Below are 23,553 nucleotides of genomic sequence, written 5' to 3'. Positions count from 1 at the left end.
GTGATGTCATTTTTTTTCGGAGGACTGCCTACTGCTTACGACCAAAACCAAAACATTGTGGAAATACATCGCTGGAAAAGTTTTTGTGAATTTTAAATTTAATTTGATGATAATCTACAGAGCACTGTAATGGCGTTACGCTACAGGACGTGATATGAGTTGTACATGCTACACACTGTTAACAGGTTGCATCTCGTCACGACTCCCACAACTCAGACTAGACATGTTATCCTGCAGATTCAAAACGGAAAGTCTTTTGATGATTCCAGACAAACATGTAATCACATTTAATGCTCCCATAACATGACTTGGTTTCTCTTAGTTTTGCATCAGCTGGTAAATCTCAGTGCTATGTTGCGTAACGATATGAGTTAACAATCGTTTTAGTTTGGGTCTTTCTGAAATTGCATTAACGATATATGCATGTCTAAAACAGTGCTAATAACTGAATGCACTAACCACAGGTACTGTCATATCACGTTTACACACCGCACTAAAACAGTGCTAATAACTGAATGCACTAACCACAGGTACTGTCATATCACGTTTACACACCGCACTAAAACAGTGCTAATAACTGAATGCACTAACCACAGGTACTGTCATATCACGTTTACACACCACACTAAAACAGTGCTAATAACTGAATGCACTAACCACAGGTACTGTCATATCACGTTTACACACCACACTAAAACAGTGCTAATAAATGAATGCACTAACCACAGGTACTGTCATATCACGTTTATACGCTGCAGTCCCTGTAATCCACACGTTGTTTACAGCCTGCAAACAATATTAAGAAAATCAGTTTTATCTGTGGGGTTCAGGCACGGCGGAAGCAAGTAGCTAATATTCTAACAAACTTATTACCGTATTGCATTAGAGAGAATAGTTATTTTCAATATGGAATTCGAAATATAGTTGTACGAAGCTTCGAAAAACCAATTCCAGTACGAAACGTAAAGGGAAATTAGCATTTTGTGTCAAGCGCCCAGACACTTGAGTGTTGATAATTAGAGGGCGACAAATCATTTGTAGATATTTTATTCCAATATTTGATAAATAACCATTGACGAAATGTAACACACAGACAGACATTCAATTAACACACGCAGTTTAGACCGTGCTCTTTATTTGGCCATTAACTACGCCGGATTGGCGAGCGATGAAATATGGTTTATGAGGCAATCTCAGGATAGATTTCCTCACTTCTTCAACACCATAATGAAAACAATGCCGGACTACGCTGGACCAATTTAAAAAGAACTGCACACGTCTTGTTTATTTTGGAGAAATAACGAACACAAATTGTTAATTAATCGACAATCGTTGTTAACTGCAAACATTTAGAACGGTTCTTCGTCTAATTTTGTAACGATATCGACGTAAATGTTTAATGATTTCACAAGACACAAAGCGTAGAGTGCTAACATGATACATTGAAGTCTAGACCAAAGAAAAATCTATAGATAGATGATACATTATTAAAGTATTACTTTATTCTTTAGTTTTATGAGCATAGGGTCGAATCACCGTGAATTGCAGCTATTTTTTAGTTGCGTAACCAACACAAATAAATTAATTTCAAAGCTTCAATACTATTGAATAACTCAACAATAACTTCATAGTTTGCAACTTCATGCCGTGTGTTTCAATTGACGTATCACATGTCGATAGTATAGTTAACGTCGCGCTTTGTCAGGTGTCACATGAGTCGGAACTATAGGTTCCAATCCCGTTATCATACAGTTTGTATTTTTATTATAGTAACTGCCAAAATAACAACATATTCTTACCTATGTGTATAACTACAAAACATTCAGTTTTGCAAAAGTAATATTTCTAGCGAATATGACCTATATTGTTACACTGGGTGTTTTACACACAAATATTTCTTGATGATCCAGTCCCGGCGTATCTTTCGACGAAATCAGTATAGACCCTTCCCATAATAGGGCGAATTGAAACTACACACTTGTAACGTCAGACTGGATGTATGAATAGAAAACTATGCGAAAAGAATATTTTTCCTACTACACACGAATGATTTATTTGACTCATATATGCATATTTAACAAAGAATCATTTTCGTTTTGAATAACTGGAGAGAACATTAGCATATCCAATATATCTTGGCACAAGGTAGTATCCTGGGAATGTCTATAACATTGCATCTCTACACGAGACAATGTCCAAGGGATATGTATATAATATCACGTTTCTGTAGAAAACAATGTCCAGATTTTACAATCACATCTCTATACAAGGTAATGTCCAAAGAGTGTCTAAAATCCCATCTGTGTACAAGACCATGTCCATAAGGTATAAAATTACATCTCTGTACAAGGCAATGTCTAGAGAGTATGTAACATTGAATCTCTGTACAAGATGATGTCAGAGAGTTTGTAAAATCAAATCTCTGTACAAAGCTATGTCAAGAGAGTGTAATAAAATGCGCATCTGTATAGAAGATTGTTTAGGGAAGTGTATAATTAAATCCTTTTTGGGCTCATAAATTGTGTCATGTCGTTGCTGGGACTCGAACCGGTGGCACAGAGACGCTCAAATCGTGTGGCTATCGAGACATTCCTAAACAGAATGTTGTTTAACCGTATTTATGTATGCATGTATGGATGGATGGATGGATGTGTATGTATACACACACATACACACACACACACACACACACACACATACATATATATATATATATATATATATATATATATATATATATATATATATATATATATATATATATGTATGTATGTATGTATATATACAAACTACGTATTTGAGCATGGAGAAAATTATGTCCAGGAGAGATATATATCAAACCGTAATATCATATTGGTTCGTGCAACCTTAATTAAGTTGCTTGAAACGTGTTTTAATGGCCGAACTGTGTGGCAGGACTGTCCGAAAGGCGTACACTGTATCTGGACCACATTAACTATCTTATTGAGCGGAGAAATGGTCCGCTTGTCAATACCTTGGGGAGTCTGCGTGGAGAAAATCGTGACATGGCGATCATTGATTATATCAGTAAATTAAGTCTTCTCATCAAGGCAAACTGTAATAATGTGCCAATGGTAACAAACTAAATAGATGTATTTACATCCAGTTAACAACGCGCTTCCCAAAATAACTGTTTACAGATCTCGCTGTTCCAGCTTTTAAATGTTGGTCGTAATTATTCCGAGTGCCTTGGTGGAATTTACATCGAAAAACACCGTCCGCCGAGAGTCAGCCAATCAGCGATGGCGTAACGCAACAGTAAGCAGGGGCAATTAACTCTGTAAACCATAACTGTAAACCATTGGAAGTGATAGAAAGAAATTATATTACACTCGCTCTTTGACGTTTGATAAAAAAAAAAAAAAAATCATCAAAGGCCATAACGGATTACGAAGCGAAAATTGCAACTGGTAACATCATGTTTACAAGTCAAGTTAAAACGAAGCACCTCCAAATACACCTTTATAAAAATAATTTTAAAAATATATATATATATGTTAGTATACCATTAAGCATCACCAAAACTTAACGTCTTCTTTAATCAGATAGAGTTTTCATATCGTCATTTTTAATATAAAAAGTCTTATTTACATTTCAATTTCAATTTCAACAAAAAACGTCCAAAGTAATTATTCTATAGTACGATCGTCAACTTATTGATAGTTATAATACATATAACATTCGTTTCATAAGACGCCTATCCTACATCGCCGTTAGTGAAACGTAGGCCTAGAATGAATGCATCGCCGTTAGTGAAACGTAGGCCTAGAATGAATGCATCGCCGTTAATGAAACGTAGGCCATCGCCGTTAGTGAAACGTAGGCCTAGAATGAATGCATCGCCGTTAGTGAAACGTAGGCCTAGAATGCATGCATCGCCGTTACTGAAACATAGGCCGTTAGTGAAACGTAGGCCTAGAATGAATGCATCGCCGTTAGTGAAACGTAGGCCTAGAATGAATACGTCGCCGTTAGTGAAACGTAGGCCTAGAATGAATGCATGTTTAACGACAGCCAGAATGTCAGCTACAAGGTGTCACCCTAATGGTATGCCTTATCAGTAGAGATACTCTTTAGGGTGCATGTAACACAACTAAACCTCACTGACGACAATTATTCAACCTTTTAGACAACATATAGAATATAGATTTACATTTTATAATATCTCACCCTTTCGAAACGAGGCTATACGTTTATGTTTAAAATATAATTAGTCTAGTTTCGTGCAAATGTATTTTTATTTCAGTAGCACCCCGCACGTTTCAAGCACTGTTATGATCTATGATACCAGATCAAATCACACCGTTGTGATATGTGATACAGTAACTGATACTAGATCAAATCACACCGTTATGATCTATGATACACCAGATCAAATCAAACTGCACGAAATCATTGGTGAGAAAAAGCAACACAACTGCTACAAGATACCTCGCTAGTGACACGTCTGGCAATATTTGATTCTCCGTTTGACTCCGACCCTATGAGGCACTGTTTGGTACAGGCCAACATTTAGTCCATTGTTCTCCTGCGTGAAGGATTCCACCAGGACTTTCAGCGATGTTTAAGAAGAATAATTGGAGGAAATCCGATAAAGATGGAGGGTGCTGGGGCTGGAAGAGTCAATCAGTGACTATCACGTCAACGTGTTCGTCAAATAACAATCAGGGCTGGGTTTCGAGGTCACTCACATGTTGTCACAAACGTGTAATGATGTATATAGACATATCTGTTCGTATATAAACACATTGTAATTACAATACTAAAATAAGTTGTGACATATCTATATATTTGTATAAATCGGTAAAAAAACCCAACCGAATTCCCATATCAAAATCATATCTCTGCAAAATGCAGAGTCAAAATAATGTTAAGCAAAATCGTTATTGCTTTCATGGTCCACTATCAAGTACTCGTCCTTAGGAGGACCGTCACTCCCCTAGGAGATCTGTAATAGGGTGTTTCATCCATCCTGCACCACCCATAGGAGGACTGTCATTCCCAAGACTAGCTAAGAAAACCCGAACTTGCACAATGTCATGATAGAACTCAATTTAATATATTGCAATTTGTGATATACATATATAGACCTATCTGTATATATAAACACATTGTAATTACAGTAATAAAAAAGTTGTGACCGATACGTATATAGACCTATCTGTATATATAAACACATAGTAAGTTTTGACATACGTTTGTAGAACTATCTGTTTGTATAAACACATTGTAGTTACATAACTAAAATAAGTTGTGATAGACACTTATAAATTCATCTGTTTATATAAACACATTGTAATTACATTACTAAAATAAGCTGTGATAGACACTTATAAAGTCTTATCTGTTTATATAAACACATTGTAATTACAATACTAAAATAAGTTGTGATAGACACTTATAAAGTCATATATGTTTATAATAACACATTGCAATTACAGTACTAAAATAAGTGACAGACGCGTATAAAGTCATATCTGTTTATATAAACACACTGTAATTACAATACTAAAATAAGTTGTGATAGACACATACAAACATACCATTTTATATGTGTTAATCCCCACATCAAATCAAGTATTGTATATAAATACATTGTAATAGGAGCCGTTAAATGTTGCAGTAGACACATACAAACGTAACGTGTTTTATAAACACATGGCAGAATTTGTAGTTTTAAATGTAAGATACACTTGTGGAAGACACGTACAAACCTATCTTTTATACAAACGTATTGTCTATAAACATATTACTTACAGCAATTAAATCATTTTAATAGGCCTATCTTGACATGTGTTACATATTTACAGTTTGACAGTCGCGAAACGCGTTTTGTATTGTTACATCAATTACGAATGTATGATACATTGATCGGTATGCGTGGTTTTTCATACAGCCATCATAGACGATCTGATTTGTAGATCCTAAATAAATGATGAAACATGACAGACCAAAATTTTAACTTTCTCAGTGTTCGACAAATCCACTAGTCCTCGGTCCCGGCTAGTGGATGTTTGGTCTGGGCTAGTGGAAATCATCAACTGTAATACTATAATGCATAACACACTAGCCAAAGCTTCTGTGAGGGCTAGTGACTTTCTTAAACGTTTCTCGAACACTGGTTTGCTTTGATTAACTACCTTCCATTACATTTCATACATTTGATAATGCTGTCATATATTTGAGAGGAAACCATGTTACAAATATTCATCAGCAGCTAGTGATCTTTCATATGCATTTCTCCACAGACAATTTCTCGTATAGTACCGATCGACAAGTCCAACACGGGCGTGACTTTATCGACAAGGAGAAATTATCCATGGTTGACATACTCGTACATTATTTTACTCATAATAAGCTCAGAATCAAACAGACAAATGGAGGGATAGACAGATGTGTGTATGACAGATGCGTGTGAATAGCCATCATATTTGTAGTGAAGAGTTTCTACAAATGAAGTCGACCTCTGACCACCAGTATACAAGACGTCCATGTACCATCGTGTTGACCACGCTCTGCAAACTGGCGTACACTGAGCAATTAACCGAATCTGGCTAACGTGGCCCCGGGCTGTCAAAGTGCCAGGGAACAGTTCAGCAAGCAGCAGTCGAGGCAGTGTTCATTACAGTTGGATCACGATCGTTCGTCCGCACATCGTCAAGTCAAGTTCAGTGGATCAGCCCGAACACTATCAAGTAAAATTCTAGTGAATTACTAGTAGAGATCGTCCTCATACTGTGTCATAAAATCCAGTGGATTACTATAGTTTGCCCAAACAGTGAAACAAAGTCCAGTGAATCATTATAGTTTGTCCTCACACTGTGGAATAAAGTCCGTCAATCACTATAGGTTGCCCACATTGTAGAATACATTCTAGTGAATCACTGTAATCTGCCCACATTGTAGAATAAAGTCCTGTGAATAGCTATAGTTCATATTCACATTGTCAAGTAAGTTCAGTCAGTCGCCATAATTCGCCTGCACACTACAACATAAAGTCCGTGAATAACTAAAGTTGATGAGCACAATGGGAATTGAAGTCCAGTGAATCACTATAGACCGTGTATTTACTTTGAAATGAAGTCCAGTGAATCACTATAGTCCATCCACACACTGTGGAATGAAGTCTGGCGAATCACTATAGTCCATCCACATACTGTGGAATGAAGTCCAGTGAATCACTATAGTTCATCCACACACTGTGGAATGAAGTCTGGCGAATCACTATAGTCCATCCACATACTGTGGAATGAAGTCCAGTGAATCACTATAGTTCATCCACATACTGTGGAATGAAGTCTGGCGAATCACTATAGTCCATCCACACACTGTGGAATGAAGTCTGGCGAATCACTAACGCTAGCCCACACAGGGTCAAATGAAGTCCAAGTGAATCTCTACAGCTGATCATTGTCCGGTAAAGTTCAGCATGTCGCGCAGGTTTACTTGAAAACACAATCAGTGAAGAATATTGGTAGCTAATTACACGGCCACTTTGACATATGTGTCCAGTGTAGTCAGTCACCACGGCAGGATGACCACTTGTATATGACAGGCTGTGAGATGAGATAGTCTATCTGGTTACTGCATACCATATAACGGGCTCTTACTCTGTATACGCATCATCATCTTCATCATAATCATCATCATCTTTGTCATTATCATCACTGAATCACTGAATCATGTATTTATGCATGCATGTGTATGTATGTATGTATATATGTATATATAGATATATAGATAGATAGATAGATAGATATACATGTATGTATTGTATATCTATAGTATCTATGTATGTATATATAAATATATATATATATATATATATATATATATATATATATATATATATATATATATATATATATATATATATATATAGTGTTGTAAGTATGAACCTGCAAGTATGTATTCATGTATGAATCTGCATGTATGTATTGATGTATGTATGTAGGTACGAATACGAGGGGGTGCGTATGCGTCTGCCTCTCTGCTTGCTTACCTACCCACGCACGCACACATGCACATAGCCATACATAAACACATATACAATATACACCAAAATAGAACCATATTCACAAGAAAGTATGCATGTGATTCGATAATCTGTTCACCAAACGAAGGACAAAATGTATGAAATGATGCAAGATATAATAATTAGAAAAACACTCACCAGATAATAGAACTAACCACTCCAAACTGTCCAAAGTGCACTTACAAACAAAGCCTGCAGTTATAAGTCATTACAAGTTGAATGGTATCTATATCATGTATGTCGTGGAATGTGTCACGATGTCTCGGTGGCAGTGGGGACCTCGGGGCTGTCAGGAGCTCGAGTGTACCGACACGAGAGCGAGTCCTGGGTAGCGCTCTGCGAGTAACACACGTGGGGACAGCGGCCACGTTACGGGAAGTGGTCTACAGCTCAACGACCATTCACTGTGGAGAGCGACTCGAGGCGGAACCCACCAAAGAAATCAAGATGGTCTTCTTTTGACCACGTGTACGAATCAATGGGCAATGAGCGGAGTGCGGTTGGGCTCCTCTGGAGTAGTGTCTTAACTAGAGTGGACTGCTCGCGTCGTCAGCAACAGGTTTCTACAACTCTTACAATGGCTCATTCTCAACAAAAGAGCGCAGTCAATCCTGGTACCGACACAGTCTTTTAATTTTCGTGAACATGGGAAAAGGTGTTTAAGGTGTGAGATGTAATAAGAAGTACAGCATGGGGTACAAGGGGATGAATTTGGAAAGAGGGGTGTCGCAGATGTACGGAGAAACAAGCGCCAAACAAATGCTTTGAATATCAATTTAGTTTTGCCGCGTGTTACTGTATCGATCGTTTAGCGCTGTCTGAATTGCCTGTTTCGTCCTTCTCTTTTGTCCCACTTGCATATCGAGATTGACATTTACACATTCATGGAAAAGCCCGGTGTCAGTTAATGGCGGTTGGTACACACGAGGAACAAGACTTCTCTTAAAACGTGGACGCACAACACTCGAGACTAGTTGCTGGTGGCATCATGCTATTGTCACTTGGATGGCTCGGCACTTAAAGTATTTGCCAGTTCACTAGATCAGCTATTAAAAACATACATAAAGTAGTCGCATGCCAGACCTATATACAGGGTTCGCACGCATCCTGGAAACTTGGAAAGTGCTTCAAAACATTATATATCACTGACACGTGGCTATATAATATAAACTACTGTCACGTGTCATGACGGGTAAGACCTCTTACGGTGACCGAGGTGGAACCATATCACAAACGTGGCTACTGAACGACTCTAGTCCAAACCAACGTTTATGGCAAACGACATCTCCTGTTTCAACTCACGGATGCAATTTTTATTTTCTTCTCATTTCAGGGACTATCCTGAGTTTACAACCATTGTCCAAATAATAAATAATTTTTAAGCATTAAAGTTTAGAATATCAGTTTCTGTATATCGAATGTGATTCTGGTTGTTCTAATACTTAATAAAGAAATCGAACGTACACAATTGTTTGTAGGTGGAATACAGTTTGAGCTTCTACAAACCTGAAAATGTATTTAATTTGTAATTTAGGTTTTTTTAAATGATTTGTTAGTCAAAATATGTTACAGTGGCAGCAAACTGAGGACGTGTTTTTTACAAAACACAATTATGAAATGGATTGGATTTGACCAGAACTTTTTAATATCACCTTTTTTAATGTGGCACACAATTTTTAGCTATTATATTTTTCAATGAATATCACATCGCTGCTTAATATACTCTTCAAAAAAAGTAGCAGAACCTGAAATATTAAAACATACGTTTTGACTACAGACATCCTAATAAAGAACATTCAGGTATGTTTATCAACACACCAAAACACATTCCATAGTTTGCACGTGCATCACGCAGTTGCCCCGTACACGTGCGTGGGGTGTCATTCTTGATTTTGACAATTTCCAGGAAGGTCGATTAATCACTGTGGAACATTATTTCTGTCAATCTTTTTCATTCTGTTAATCATACAGTTGGTATTGTTTTCTTTTAAGTCATTTTTATTCTTTGAATTTGCGATTTACTGATAAAAACTTTCAAATTTCACTTCTGACCCCAATCGTCCTTCAAGATCTTTGGTGGTCATAAAACTTACTGTAATATTGAACTATCGGTTGTAATGTTTGTCCAGTTAATTCACTATTATCATATAACCATTCCCCACGGCTAATATACCTTACAATTTTGGCAATTATAAATTCTTATTAGAGTTCCCCTACTTTTTTTTAAGAGTATATATAAATCTGAATTAAAATCTATTTGTCAACTAACAGACTGAAAATAAATTGAAAATCAATTATGTTTACCTTATGGCACAATGTTTGTTTTGCGAAGACATAGGGAAGCTATTAAACATAAATTAAGATTGTATTGTCTTAAATCGGTGTTTGACACAATTATCGCCAGTCTGACTGATGTTTTGTGACTGGGCGAAAAAGACGCGAACAGACAGCGAGAAACATAGGCGACAAGAACAAGGCTTACTCTAAGTTCTTTACTGGTATTGAGATTTAATAATTGCTTCTACTGTAACCACCTATATATTGAACTTTAAGAAAAAATTATAATAACATCTTCAGGACAAAATATAAAAGAAAATAGTGGATGTGTAAGCTTTCTTTACTAATTTTGAGAATGTGCGTGTATGCAACATAAACGATTATTAGAGGTGCATTGTTCATAAGCGTACGAGTCGGGGGCGTGGGGAGGAGGGTCAACTACCCGCTAGTGCTGCAGCAAATTATCAAATATTTGGAAAACAAACTATAGAAATATTTGGGCAAAATGAGCTGACCTGAAACCTTTTTGTCATGTTTTTCCATCATTCTACCCACAATATTAGTTGTAATCCAAGTAAAACTGCGTAGTGATTCATTAGCAATCCTATATAGCTGTTTGGTAGTAATGCTAATATCAATAAATGTTGTTATCCAGATTCTTTTCGTTTAATTCGGGCAAAAATCAGATTGCCCCCTACAAAAATGGGAGCCCATACGCCTATGAAATAGTTGAAGTAAGAGCGTAAATAAAAACGTTTGAGTAATAATAATAAAAAGATTATTGAAAGTGCATTAGAGAGCCGTGGGCGTGAATAATAAGATATATTAGAAGTACATTACCAAACTGTGGGTGTTGGTTAAAAGAAACAAAGATCACTAGAAGCGCATTATTTCGTTAAGGCTGTTGTGTTTTGATTGGTGACTTTCTCACGTGACTGACAGGAAGCGCTTACCGAAGTATTCGGTTATGTCAACTAGTCCACACTTGGCCAGTCTATGATCTACCACTCGACTCACCGTGTCTTTTGTTGTCATTGTTGTCACTCGCAGAACGCGTCAACTTTTCTTAGGTGAGACTGCGAGAAACTCTTGGCGATCTATTAACGGCTAATTCTAGACCAAATAAACGAACCGAGCGCTGTACAATACAGCTAATTGAAGTAACGTGTCGCACAAACAACTGTTCAGTTTGTCCAACTAGAGATTATATTTAAATTATTGGTGTTTCAATAAAAGCACAGATGACGTTAATATCAAAGAAATGAGTCTGTTTTGAGTGAAAGCTTGAGGTAAACGCGCTGGAATTCATGATTTCTCAGTGCGCTAATCAAATCGATTTATGATTGCCAATACAGTACATTGTTACAGCTCGACAGAGAGTGGACAATCATAGTTAAATAATGTCCGTGTACCTTCACACAACTTCACTACATCTTCATTAAATATGTATTAAGCTCGTTTTAATTTGAGTGATGGGTGGAAGTAAAGTATAAATTTCAATCATAATTAATATTAATGACAGCAGACTACAAAATACTTACTGATTTCAGAAGAAAATCTCCTTCACACTATCTTGAATTGCAGATGATCCTAGTTTGGTACATTTTAAATTGTAAAATTTCTCTTAGCCTTTTGAACGTTAGGTGTGTAAGTGCGAGAGACGTGGCCCCGTGTGTCCTTTGGAAGTCGCAGGGTGAATACTGTGTAACTATACTCAGTTTAACCAACTTCTCTTCACTATCATAATTGTCATGAATTCGAGATGGAACTTTGGATTCATATCTATTTAAGTAGTTCATTGTTGCATTAAAATTATAGTTCAACCACATACCATATGTATAATTATCTCTGTAATTATGTCGTATATTCCGTACAAGATATGTTTATATATAATTGTTTTCTGTTTTGTTTTTAAAGAGACATTCCTGAGTTTGCTGCAATGTTTAAGATGTTATTGACTAAAAGAGACTTTTTAACGATTGTAATTACATATGAAATACATTTTTCTGCATAACATATTAGTGGCTGTATATTAAACGTGTTTCTTATCGTTCTAATATTTGTACTAGTTTACATTTCATTTTATTTCCTAAAATAATTTTTTCCGTACATACGAAATTATTTAAAGACAAAATCCAGTTTGGGCTTCTTACAAATGTTAAGACGACCAGAAACACAATGAATATTCAGACACAAGAAAATATATTTACTATGTAAGTTTAATGGTAGAAATATTTTATTAGTCGGAAACATCTTACAATGCTGCAAACTCAGGAATGTCCCTTTAAAAGGTATATTGGTTTTCATCACCAGTCGTACAGACATACATCAGATGGTTTCGGAGGTCATTGTATGTATAAAAAACAAAACAAATAATGACCGGTGAGAACTTCAATGACATTTTTAGTTTGGTGTATTCATTCTTTCATTCATTCATTCATTATACTTATTTTCGTGCTTCTAACCGATTACGGTTCGAGCACGCTGTCCTGGCCACACATCTCAGCTATCTGGGCTGTCTGTCCATAAGAGTAGACTGATGGTAAATGAGAAAGAAGTCGGTGAGGTGGTCCCATTGAGTCGTCAAAACTCGCTCTGGGTGTCAGCCGGTACCGGGAATTGAACTTAGTACCTGCCAGCCGTAAGTCCGATTGCGTAACCACTACATCACCGATGCCGGTTTTTGGTTTATATATTAGACGATTAAAATAGCCAAGTTAAAGATTTAGGTATTTGTTTTCCGATAATGTTGAAAATACAATTTCAGCTAGACATCGACCTTCCCGTGATCTCTGGTTTTTATTGCTGAGTCTGATTTCGTTTACTGAATCCCTTCTTGCACTAAACCGAGACATTGGTGGTTGTGTCACTGCATTGATTAAACACTCTGTATCAGTAGGGGGAACAGGACGATAGGCTTTATGCGAGTACCTTTGGATCTCTTTTCGTGTTGTGTCAGTTAGTAATGGTTTTCTTTTTAGAACGGTATCATCAAGACCACGTTGACATCAAAGTATTAAAGAAAAACCCGTCAAAACAGGGCTTATGGCTGATATTATTTCAGTCAGAGATATGGCGTTTTCCGATATTGCCATTATATGTTCTGTCGTAAAATAGTTTAATAGCTTTTCTCAAACCTGAGCTATTTTTGAAGTCTTTTTTGAAGCATCTTTGATGTGAGGATCCAGATTATAGGACGCCGCCCGCAAGTTGATTAAACAGAATATAAATATCACACACCAATCACAGACAGCTGGTAGAGAAATGTAATAAACATATTGAGACTAATTGTCAGGACACCGGTACACTCACTAACAAAAGAAAGTCGGATTCGTGTACAAGAACGTCCACCAGGGAGTAACGTGGGACATTTTCAAACTGTGCTCTTTACGGTGCAACCGGTAATAACCATGTCTAGGTTTATATTACTATGAGCAGAAGTAAACAAAACTATTTGCGTGTAACGAAAATCCGTCCCCAATGGAATGATCAATCAGAGGTGTGCCATATACGCTTCTCCTACTGATCAACAGCAATGAATTCTTGTAAGACTCTCCAGAAAAGGGGAAGTAAATACCATAGTCGTTGATGAAATAGTTATGAAACATTGGTTGGACCGAGAAATAATTCGATGGGTCCACACAGATTACTTGGTCCCAGGAACTAACTGGTCTGTTACAATTCAATTCAATTCAATTCTTTATTAGCTATAAGTTTTACAACTCATCAGCATATATACAAAACATAATACAAAACAAATATACTGAAGGCCAAAAGAAACTTTACCATAGTTTTAAATCACTCTGGTGTAAAAACAACAAAAGATAGTCGCATAAGGTAAAATATATTGACTAGATCAATATGTCAACATTAACATAACTAAAAATGAGTGTCATTCAGCATCTGATAATGACGTCACATTTTCCCAAAGCGAGGTGGTGTACACAAATCGAGCTTTCAACTTCATGGACGACATGCAAAGCGTACAGACAATCACTCAATTCCAATAACAAGTCACATTAATAGCGTGTGTGACCACCCCTTGCCCCAATACAAGCAATAATTCTCCGACGCATAGAAAAAAATCAGTCGTCTGATGAGGTGACGTGGGACACGTTGCCATTCTTCTTGAAGGGCCTGGATCAGTTCCTGTTGGTTGGCTGGAGGGTGTGGTCGTTGTCGAACACGGCGATACAAAACATCCCAGAGGTGTTCTATGGGGGACATGTCTGGGGAGCGTGCAGGCCACGGCAATACGTTTACGTTGTTGGCTCTAAGGAAGTTCTGTACGATTCTGGCTGTATGAGGTCTGGCGTTGTCTTGCTGAAAAATGACACCACGTGGCTGCCGTTGGAGAAATGGTATTGCAGTTGGACGAAGAATGTCATCCCTGTAACGTTGAGCTGTCAAGTTTCCGTGAACGATGACCAGTGGTGTCCTTTCCTGTGCACAGATACCTCCCCACACCATGACACTCCCTCCACCATATGGCACGACCTCCTGAACGCAAGAAGCCGCCACTCGTTCTCCCCTACGGCGGTACACACGCTGTCTTCCATCAACTCTGAACAAACATAACCGGCTTTCATCAGTGAAAAGAACCCGCAGCCAATCACGTCGCTGCCAACGTCGTACAGTCCTAGCCCATGTCAATCTCAAACGACGATGTTGTGGTGTCAGTAAGTGTCCTCTATATGGTCCGTAAGCCCTTATTCCATGAGTCCTGAGTCGCCTGGCCACTGTCTGTCTACTAACCCTGTGACCTAAGGCATTCATTGCTGATGACGTCACTGTCAGGAAGCGATTTCGTAGATGCAAGGTACGCAAGTACCGGTCATCACGGGGCGAAGTCACCCTGGGTCTGCCTGTTCTTGGCCTGTCTGATGTCTGCCCTGTTTGCCTGTAGCGTTGCATCAAGTTTGTAACAGTAACACGGGAACAACCGAAGGTTCTGGCGATGTGGGCATGAGTGGCTCCCATCTGTATCATATCCAGGGCTCTCTCGCGTTGTGCTGGTGTCAGTCGTGGCATTCCTATGGTGGGTTTTTTTATCTGTGTGGATGTCTGACATGCCGTCTAAACCGTTTTTATACCCTTATTGCACGTGCAATTGCTGTTGTTCATAGTGCACGAGTTTTTCACTTTTCTGTGTGTTCCACCCAAAACGTGCAGTGGGCGGGTATAATTTTCTGCATACATTATTGTTGTGTTTGGGCTATGTGTTTTGGATTGAGTTACTTTTTAAAAACAATTCATTTTTTCTTAAATTCCAAATTGAAAATGGTAAAGTTTCTTTTGGCCTTCAGTATATATATATACAAACCCATACTTAAACCGCACCGTTTCTTTGATGATTACACGTAGGTTAACCTCTGTAGTATTTAAATAACCCATTGGTTTGAAGTTACTTGTTATATATAGTACTAATTGACAATAACTGTTCAAGTGGTATAGTGGTTACTTGTATAACAGCAACACGAGGCAGTGCTCTGGCATGAGGGTGGCTAACTGAAACACTTTGAAGTTACTTGTTATATATAGTACTAATTGACAATAACTGTTCAAGTGGTATAGTGGTTACTTGTATAACAGCAACACGAGGCAGTGCTCTGGCATGAGGGTGGCTAACTGAAACACTTTGAAGTTACTTGTTATATATAGTACTAATTGACAATAACTGTTCAAGTGGTATAGTGGTTACTTGTATAACAGCAACACGAGGCAGTGCTCTGGCATGAGGGTGGCTAACTGAAACACTTTGAAGTTACTTGTTATATATAGTACTAATTGACAATAACTGTTCAAGTGGTATAGTGGTTACTTGTATAACAGCAACACGAGGCAGTGCTCTGGCATGAGGGTGGCTAACTGAAACACTTTGAAGTTACTTGTTATATATAGTACTAATTGACAATAACTGTTCAAGTGGTATAGTGGTTACTTTTATAACAGCAACACGAGGCAGTGCTCTGGCATGAGGGTGGCTAACTGAAACACTTTGAAGTTACTTGTTATATATAGTACTAATTGACAATAACTGTTCAAGTGGTATAGTGTTACTTGTATAACAGCAACACGAGGCAGTGCTCTGGCATGAGGGTGGCTAACTGAAACACTTTGAAGTTACTTGTTATATATAGTACTAATTGACAATAACTGTTCAAGTGGTATAGTGGTTACTTGTATAACAGCAACACGAGGCAGTGCTCTGGCATGAGGGTGGCTAACTGAAACACTTTGAAGTTACTTGTTATATATAGTACTAATTGACAATAACTGTTCAAGTGGTATAGTGGTTACTTGTATAACAGCAACACGAGGCAGTGCTCTGGCATGAGGGTGGCTAACTGAAACACTTTGAAGTTACTTGTTATATATAGTACTAATTGACAATAACTGTTCAAGTGGTATAGTGGTTACTTGTATAACAGCAACACGAGGCAGTGCTCTGGCATGAGGGTGGCTAACTGAAACACTTTGAAGTTACTTGTTATATATAGTACTAATTGACAATAACTGTTCAAGTGGTATAGTGGTTACTTGTATAACAGCAACACGAGGCAGTGCTCTGGCATGAGGGTGGCTAACTGTACTAATTGACAATAACTGTTCAAGTGGTATAGTGGTTACTTGTATAACAGCAACACGAGGCAGTGCTCTGGCATGAGGGTGGCTAACTAAAGTTACTTGTTATATATAGTACTAATTGACAATAACTGTTCAAGTGGTATAGTGGTTACTTGTATAACAGCAACACGAGGCAGTGCTCTGGCATGAGGGTGGCTAACTGAAACACTTTGAAGTTACTTGTTATATATAGTACTAATTGACAATAACTGTTCAAGTGGTATAGTGGTTACTTGTATAACAGCAACACGAGGCAGTGCTCTGGCATGAGGGTGGCTAACTGAAACACTTTGAAGTTACTTGTTATATATAGTACTAATTGACAATAACTGTTCAAGTGGTATAGTGGTTACTTGTATAACAGCAACACGAGGCAGTGCTCTGGCATGAGGGTGGCTAACTGAAACACTTTGAAGTTACTTGTTATATATAGTACTAATTGACAATAACTGTTCAAGTGGTATAGTGGTTACTTGTATAACAGCAACACGAGGCAGTGCTCTGGCATGAGGGTGGCTAACTGAAACACTTTGAAGTTACTTGTTATATATAGTACTAATTGACAATAACTGTTCAAGTGGTATAGTGGTTACTTGTATAACAGCAACACGAGGCAGTGCTCTGGCATGAGGGTGGCTAACTGAAACACTTTGAAGTTACTTGTTATATATAGTACTAATTGACAATAACTGTTCAAGTGGTATAGTGGTTACTTGTATAACAGCAACACGAGGCAGTGCTCTGGCATGAGGGTGGCTAACTGAAACACTTTGAAGTTACTTGTTATATATAGTACTAATTGACAATAACTGTTCAAGTGGTATAGTGGTTACTTGTATAACAGCAACACGAGGCAGTGCTCTGGCATGAGGGTGGCTAACTGAAACACTTTGAAGTTACTTGTTATATATAGTACTAATTGACAATAACTGTTCAAGTGGTATAGTGGTTACTTGTATAACAGCAACACGAGGCAGTGCTCTGGCATGAGGGTGGCTAACTGAAACACTTTAAAGTTACTTGTTATATATAGTACTAATTGACAATAACTGTTCAAGTGGTATAGTGTTACTTGTATAACAGCAACACGAGGCAGTGCTCTGGCATGAGGGTGGCTAACTGAAACACTTTGAAGTTACTTGTTATATATAGTACTAATTGACAATAACTGTTCAAGTGGTATAGTGTTACTTGTATAACAGCAACACGAGGCAGTGCTCTGGCATGAGGGTGGCTAACTGAAACACTTTAAAGTTACTTGTTATATATAGTACTAATTGACAATAACTGTTCAAGTGGTATAGTGTTACTTGTATAACAGCAACACGAGGCAGTGCTCTGGCATGAGGGTGGCTAACTGAAACACTTTGAAGTTACTTGTTATATATAGTACTAATTGACAATAACTGTTCAAGTGGTATAGTGGTTACTTGTATAACAGCAACACGAGGCAGTGCTCTGGCATGAGGGTGGCTAACTGAAACACTTTAAAGTTACTTGTTATATATAGTACTAATTGACAATAACTGTTCAAGTGGTATAGTGGTTACTTGTATAACAGCAACACGAGGCAGTGCTCTGGCATGAGGGTGGCTAACTGAAACACTTTGAAGTTACTTGTTATATATAGTACTAATTGACAATAACTGTTCAAGTGGTATAGTGGTTACTTGTATAACAGCAACACGAGGCAGTGCTCTGGCATGAGGGTGGCTAACTGAAACACTTTGAAGTTACTTGTTATATATAGTACTAATTGACAATAACTGTTCAAGTGGTATAGTGGTTACTTGTATAACAGCAACACGAGGCAGTGCTCTGGCATGAGGGTGGCTAACTGAAACACTTTGAAGTTACTTGTTATATATAGTACTAATTGACAATAACTGTTCAAGTGGTATAGTGGTTACTTGTATAACAGCAACACGAGGCAGTGCTCTGGCATGAGGGTGGCTAACTGAAACACTTTGAAGTTACTTGTTATATATAGTACTAATTGACAATAACTGTTCAAGTGGTATAGTGGTTACTTGTATAACAGCAACACGAGGCAGTGCTCTGGCATGAGGGTGGCTAACTGAAACACTTTAAAGTTACTTGTTATATATAGTACTAATTGACAATAACTGTTCAAGTGGTATAGTGGTTACTTGTATAACAGCAACACGAGGCAGTGCTCTGGCATGAGGGTGGCTAACTGAAACACTTTGAAGTTACTTGTTATATATAGTACTAATTGACAATAACTGTTCAAGTGGTATAGTGTTACTTGTATAACAGCAACACGAGGCAGTGCTCTGGCATGAGGGTGGCTAACTGAAACACTTTAAAGTTACTTGTTATATATAGTACTAATTGACAATAACTGTTCAAGTGGTATAGTGGTTACTTGTATAACAGCAACACGAGGCAGTGCTCTGGCATGAGGGTGGCTAACTGAAACACTTTGAAGTTACTTGTTATATATAGTACTAATTGACAATAACTGTTCAAGTGGTATAGTGGTTACTTGTATAACAGCAACACGAGGCAGTGCTCTGGCATGAGGGTGGCTAACTGAAACACTTTGAAGTTACTTGTTATATATAGTACTAATTGACAATAACTGTTCAAGTGGTATAGTGTTACTTGTATAACAGCAACACGAGGCAGTGCTCTGGCATGAGGGTGGCTAACTGAAACACTTTGAAGTTACTTGTTATATATAGTACTAATTGACAATAACTGTTCAAGTGGTATAGTGGTTACTTGTATAACAGCAACACGAGGCAGTGCTCTGGCATGAGGGTGGCTAACTGAAACACTTTAAAGTTACTTGTTATATATAGTACTAATTGACAATAACTGTTCAAGTGGTATAGTGGTTACTTGTATAACAGCAACACGAGGCAGTGCTCTGGCATGAGGGTGGCTAACTGAAACACTTTGAAGTCTACCTTTGTTGAATTTTTTACATGGTACTTATCAGTTGAGAGCACTCCCGAAAATCAGTAGTCACATGATCATCTTAATAGGGTTGTATTTTTTACAGAATATATTCTAACATAGAAATTGTATTGGACTGCATGCAGTAATTACTGGTGGTGTGTAACCTAAAGGTCAGTTCCACTTCTTCGCCGCTTCCTTCTAGTTCATTAGATGAGCAATAGTTCTTGTTTAGAAACGAAATGAACTCTTTGTGTGATCGGCCGATCTGTAGCGACGTCCCTCGCGTTACATACATAAAGTACATAGACATCCGCAGGTTAGATACCGTGCAGATTTCAAATTGATTAATCACAGAATATTCTTGGCGTCTGCCCGATACCTTTATCATATGAAAGCTATCTCGTGGGTAATAAAAATCAATTCTTTTTTCGGCAGTGTACCGAGAATACACGAGAATCCATTTACTAGCACACTCCTCGCCTGACCTCGTTACGCTGCTAGCTGCTAGGACCGATCTACGAGGATAGAAACACGGCGCACGCCCCCGGGATATCGCTACACGGAGAACATCTTCATCTAACACCGTGTAACACATCGTCAAAATTTACCCCAGGTAACATACTGCTGCCAGGATTGACAACCTAAGGAATAAGAATTTTTACAATGATCAAATGTGGACATTCTAATTATTAGCATTGTTAACATAGCAATTGTGCATATTTGCAAAAAAAAAAACCCAAAACCCGCTATGTTGTCATCTGCTATTATGCAACACAAAATTGTCAATCATGAACAATGACCACCCATATATATTACAATATACAATATTGCTAGCAACAAAACTATAGGGCCAAATAATGGTCCCGCCAGACTACTGTGAACGTAACTAGTCTTAAACAAAATCTTCCGGCAACAAAACCACAGGACCAAATAATGGTCCCCGTTAGACTACCATAGTCCTAACAAGTCTGGCGAAGTCAGAGGTTGTACTATGTCAAGCCTGCTTGAAGTATTCTCTTAGAAATCAAAAGAAAAGTCACCCACGCCCACTACTACTAACAAAGCTAACACAGACGGTATATAAACGAATATTATTTTTGTCCTAAATGAGCGAATAATAAACGATGAAAATCAGCTGCAGATACCGAGACAGTTTGATAAACTACGGAACTCACTGATGGTTACTATCGCAGGATTGCGATTCTTCAGCCTAATCCTTCAATTATTATTATCTTGCTAGTTTATGTGCAGGCAAAACCCTATTTCGATCTGACGAACAAGATTGCATCAGTTTGACCGCACGATTTCGCCAGTAGCGATATGTTTTCCGGAAACCGCCTTCACGACATTAATGTTAAAAGACATATCTAGTCTCCACGGCGAATACTCGTAATATTTTTCCATATTCACTTTGAGGACCTAATGGCTGCGTGAGATGGCCAAAAGTACGAGTGATTGTGGTTTTTCATTTCACGTCCTCCGAGGTGAACTTGGTAAAGTGTATTTGCTTTCACTGGAGCTGTTTGCGTTGGCTGGCATTAACAAATCTGCCATTAACATGTTATCGGTATTAGCAGCATCTTGTTTATGTAATCATGTTTAATATTATCTTTCCTGTTTACTCTAGATGCACATTTATCAAGTTGGCTTTGATAACCAGTATTTCTCGAAACTAGAACAGAACAATTTGCGTCACCTACAGCCGAGTACAATGTGAATTGAAATGAATGTTTTCTGCGTCAATCCTCTCTACCAGCATTCAATGTGATCGAATATGGGACCATAAAATACAATCTCTGGAATGTATCCTTGAACAACGAGCATTCCACAATGTAGTTAACCCCCAACTGGCTAGTCCCTAAAGCTACCAATGTTTCTGGACTGTGTGGGTTTTTCAAATAGCTGATTTTACAGTTGTAAGTAACACGATGGTTGTGATACAAATACTACTCTTACATTGCAGTGTCGGTGATAACGGAATATTTGTTCAACATCTCAACACTTTTTATACTACGGTCCAGGGAGACATGACACAATCTTCTTCTGAAAAGCAACAAGGGATCTCTTATACAGGACAGCACATGCCACATACATAATATTTAAAAATACCGGAGTGTATCGCTGTGCTCAATGGGTAGGTATAAGGCCACATGCACAGAGTTACATCCACTTCACGGGTGCGATTAGGGATGTGCCTTCCCAGTGTATGACCCCACATGGGGGTGATTACCTGGCAGGCATTCAGGTGATACCAAGATAGCTTAACTAACAGCAAGCGTGGAGCACGGTTCTGTCAAGTAAGCCCATATTGAAATGGAAATACTGCGGCTTCATCATTCATCTCATCATCATCCACGTCTGTAATGTCCAAAATAAAAAATATATTTGTCTTTGTGTTGAAAAAGAAAGAAAAAAAAACAAGTGTCAATCTACAGGTTTCGAACCTACTTCCCTTGATGCACTGTGGCATTGAAAAAGAAAAAAAAAACAAGTGTTAATTTACATGTTTCGAACCTACTGCCCTTGATGCACTGATTGGGACTGGGGTAAAACCAAACGATTTCATCGAAGGCGATTGATGCACGATTAACGAGCGCTCTAACACTGACCCACATCGTGCGCCATTCCAGTGAAAGTGGAGAGATAGCGTCATTTGCCGGTTTGTTGTTCGCGTGTTTATTATGATGCTGTAGATTAGTGCTGGGGATTGTTTCCAGCAGACGAAGCATATTGGCGGCTCGACAGAACGCAAACGTTGGGGGATTGCAGATAAGGATGGTGTATTCCACATCGATATCTTTAGAGGAAACTTCGCCTGCTTAAAGAATTTAATCGATCACTTGAGAAGTGAAAAAAAGGAATAATTCTTTGAATCCAACTCCATAATTGGGACCTCAGAGACACTTAACTTTACGCGTGACAGTGGCTAGGGGACTATAATTGGGACCTCTGGGACATTACGTTTGCACGTGACAGCAGCTGGCGGTAAAGGGCACGTATTGTGACAGTTCAGCAGAAGACAATAAATTGTAATTTCTGTTTTAATAAGAATTCGCGTGTTTTAGGGTGTGCTGGCTGAACCTAACAATAAATTGTAATTTGTCTGTTAATCAGAACTCGCATGTTTTCGGATGAACATCACGTTCAGGCATTGTTACAGTCGGTGAAGAACTAGGGCAACAGTGATTAATATTGTAATTATTCACCATTAGTTCGAAAATATCTATACATCTAGTTATTAATGAATGCATGAATGACACGTCAGCACTAAATACATATCGGCTATTGGGTGTCAGTCAAAGGTAAATGAATAAATGGGTTTACTTACATTAACAATAAACACTTTTATATCTATGTAAAATCTGCGTAAAGAGCTGTGGGAAATATACAATACAATGCAAAAAATGTAGATGAATATAATTTCAAACTTTATATAGAAATCAAAATGTTTTAATAATTGTGGGTGGAACTTATTTTTTTTTACATTTTTGTTACCAAATATATCTTTGCTCGTCTTCAAATGATTACACTCGACTACAATTTGGCGTTTAGTCGGTTTACACTGGTAATGTTCACACTAAGGAGGAGGGTCTTTCTTAATTATGACACTATATTATATATTGTATCTGTCGTTCAAGAAAAAAAAGAATGTACGTCCGTTACAT

This window comes from Gigantopelta aegis, chromosome 4 (genome assembly GCF_016097555.1).
Source record: "Gigantopelta aegis isolate Gae_Host chromosome 4, Gae_host_genome, whole genome shotgun sequence".
Classification (NCBI taxonomy): domain Eukaryota; kingdom Metazoa; phylum Mollusca; class Gastropoda; order Neomphalida; family Peltospiridae; genus Gigantopelta; species Gigantopelta aegis.
This window is presented reverse-complemented; position numbering follows the sequence as displayed.